Here is a 3,405-nt window from a genome sequence, read left to right as displayed (position 1 = left end):
GTACCCCTGGAAGCCCCCCAGCCCCACCCCGTCAAGGAAATTCCCCTCCTGGCGCGGGACCTCCTCCCTGTTGGCTCAGCCCTGCCCCCCCAGACACTGCCAGGTCAAACACCCCCCCTCCTCCCCTGCAGTCTGATCTTCTACCCGGCCTGCCCACCCTGACCCGACCAGCTGCACCGCTAGGCTTTGCTCCAGCAGCAACAACACCCGGCAGGGCTGAACTTGCCCCCGGGGGGGGGCTCCCAGGCCCCAAGGGAGGGAGTGCGACCGCCGACTTGCCCCCCACCCCGCCCTGCCCCGGAACCGCCCAGGGTGCTGTTCTTTTTTTCCCCGTTGGTGTGGATATGTTGACACATCAGTTCCTTTTCACTGAAAAATATTCACAGGCCTCAAGGAAACACATTGAACTCTAACACACTTAAGAAGGGTAAGTACAGGTGCCCGTTTCACTCCCCCCTCTCCAGACCGGTCTCCCCACACAGCTTGACCTGTCTGACGTGTGTTGCTGGGTTTTACATGCAACATTTCTGTTCTTGCTTTCCTATTTTTCGTAAATAGTATCATACTGGACACTAAGCGCACTCGAGTTGTTTTCCCCAATCAATGACGGATGAAACAGACTTTCGTATCAGTAGTTAATAAATCTGCCATTTCCTTTTAAATCCCACATAATATTCCACGGTTATTTTGAATGAATCACTGTCTATTCATGAGTGAGTCATGACTACAACCATTCTCTATTCATTTATGCAGTGTGATTTATCGATTCGTTTGCTTTTATTTATTTATTTATTTAGGAGAGAGAGAGAGCACCTAGCAGGGAAGAGGGGCAGAGGGGCAGCGGGGGGAGAAAGAGAGAAAGAGAATCTTAAGCAGGCTCCTCCTTCAGTCGGGGCTCGATCCCATGACCCTGGGATCGTGACCTGGGCCTCAATCAAGAGTGGGACGGTCAACGGACTGGGCCACCCGGGTGCCCCAATTTTATCAATTAGTTGATGGCTGGGGAATGGACAGCCTTGTATATTGTCTTTGACAGTTTAAGTAAATGTTCCAGACACTCCTCACTCGGTCTCCCCTAGGGCTAATGTCTTATATAGCACCATGGTACATTTGTCATAACTAAAAAATGGAAATGGCCACATTACTATTAACTAAAGTCCACACTTTGTTCAGATGTGCTACTTATCTCGTGAATGAGCCCGTGTAGCGAGACGGCACTTCTGACTGTAAGCGTCCAGCTCACTTTGTCCCGGGGCCCAGGGAGGCGGGCAGGCAGGCTGGAGGCTACACCCATTTGGCCGAGTAGGACCAACGACTTGGTTGGATGACCTACAGGGTCGCTGGAGGGGCTAGGACAGAAACCCGGGCTTTGGCATCTGGTGTTTTCATTTCCCCTTCCGTAGATCCCTATGAGTGAGACACTGCCCTTCCACCTAGAACATTCTTTCCCTTAAAATGTTCCTTTCTGTGGCTTCTCTTCCCTTCTCGGGGTCATTTGGGCGCCTTCCTGCCATACTCTGCCCTCCACTTCCTAACTCTGAAGGCAGCAGGGGAGAAAGAGGCACACTTGTCTTCAAACTTCTGTGACCTCAAGAACAGCTCACCATCCTAAACGTCAGTTTCTACACCTGTGAAATGGGTACAGTGTTCCTGGTGGGCAGCAGGTGCTCAATAAACTTCCATGCTTTCAATGCTGGAAGATTCCAACGTTAATTTTCTCTAAGCTGCGTGGTCATAACGCACAGAATCATGACATGTTTGACCTAGAAAACATTTTAAGAATCACCTCCTTCAATCCTTTAATTTTCTAGAGGAGGAAACCAGGACCTAGGGGGCTTCAGGGACCTGCCTGAGGTTACAAAGCAGGGGCAGGAACCTGGGTGGCTTGACTCCTGTGCTACACCCCCTTCCCGGCCTCACCTTGGTGAGGAGTCCTGAGCAAGCTAGTGAGAACAGTGGGGTCGCCAATCCCACTGGCCAGGGTACTTGTGCTGTCGGGTCCAAGGGGACCCACCTCCTCTAGTTTGAATGCCTGGGCGCTCCTGGAGCCTGCCCAAGGGTGACCTGCACAGCTGACTGCAGACAGGCAGGACAATCGGGGGTGGGGGCCTGACCTCTGCTAAATGTCAGCTTGCCCTAGGGCCAGGGTGGGAGGGGCCGGTCTCCACTGGCTTTTGGGAAGACAGGAGGGAGGGGCTGCCCCTTGGCAACCTTCTGAAGCAGGTTGTCTGGGCTCCTCTCTCTATCAGGGATTCCAGCCCTACTCTGGCAAAGTGAGACCAGATAGACCAGGTCAGCAGGGTGGGTGCAGGGGCAGAGGGGTAAGGCCCGATACAGGCGGGTAGATAGGAGTTCTTGCTGTGGCGGACACCAGGCAGAAGGCAACACTGAAGACTGATGTCAGCACAGCGGAAGCCTCCACGGTGACCCGCCAGAGGGCTTTGAGGACCTACTCAGGCAGCCCTGATCCTTCTGGCAGGCTATTTCCACCCCCCGCCTTGGAACCTGCCTCCGTGGAGCACACCCCGATCCTGGCCCCCGCTGGACTGAGCTGGCCCATGAGCCGTGGAGGGCAGGGTCAGGCTGCCACTCAGACTAATTCCTGTAGCCGAGGTCACACTGACCCAGCTGCCCCTCGGTTCCCGGGCCAGGCTGGCTTTCAGGATCTCGTTACGCCTGGCCAGATGTGCCCTGCGGAAGACAGACTCACCTGTGCCTGGGATCCCCCTTTCACGGGGGCTTTCAGCGGGCGGCCCCCTGATGAGGCCCGGGCCTGGCTTGCTGCTGGGAATGAAGGAGCCGAGTGGGGCTCCCGTGTTGCTCTGGCGGCTGAGGAGACTCAGGTGGTCGGCCTGGAGCAAGCCAGTGCCTCACAGACCAGACTTACTGGGGCGCCTTTGCTTCTGGCTTCACTCTTACTCTTCTTGTCCTGATCCCTTCTTATCTTATCTTCATGTATTTTGAAAAGTGCTCCAAACACATTTTTTTTTTTTTTTGACTGAGTGGCATATAAATAGGAAACTGAATAAATAAAGCATCGGCACCCGTGGTCTCCTGTCTCATCCACCCTGGGAGGCTACTGTAACCACCCATTTCACAGATGGGGAAACAGGCTCGGAAAGGTGACGAGACTTTTCCCAAAGGACGTTAAGCAGGTGGCGACGTCAGGACCCGAACCCACTTCCGCTCTCATGCCAGCACCTCTCTCCCTCCTTACGGCCAAGGCTAGATCCCTCCAGGTGGCCCAGCTGTGAGCGAAATCCATGGAACCAAACTAGGCCCCAGCTGACAGCATTTCTACCTCTGTCCGAACGCCTCTTCGAGAAACACCCAGCGGTAACAATAAAGCTGATGGCCACTGACGCTTACAAGCCAGCGATTGTCCCGAGCACATTACACACTTGA

Source organism: Panthera uncia, chromosome B4 (assembly GCF_023721935.1).
Source record: "Panthera uncia isolate 11264 chromosome B4, Puncia_PCG_1.0, whole genome shotgun sequence".
NCBI lineage: Eukaryota > Metazoa > Chordata > Mammalia > Carnivora > Felidae > Panthera > Panthera uncia.
Note: the sequence above shows the minus strand (reverse complement) of the source record.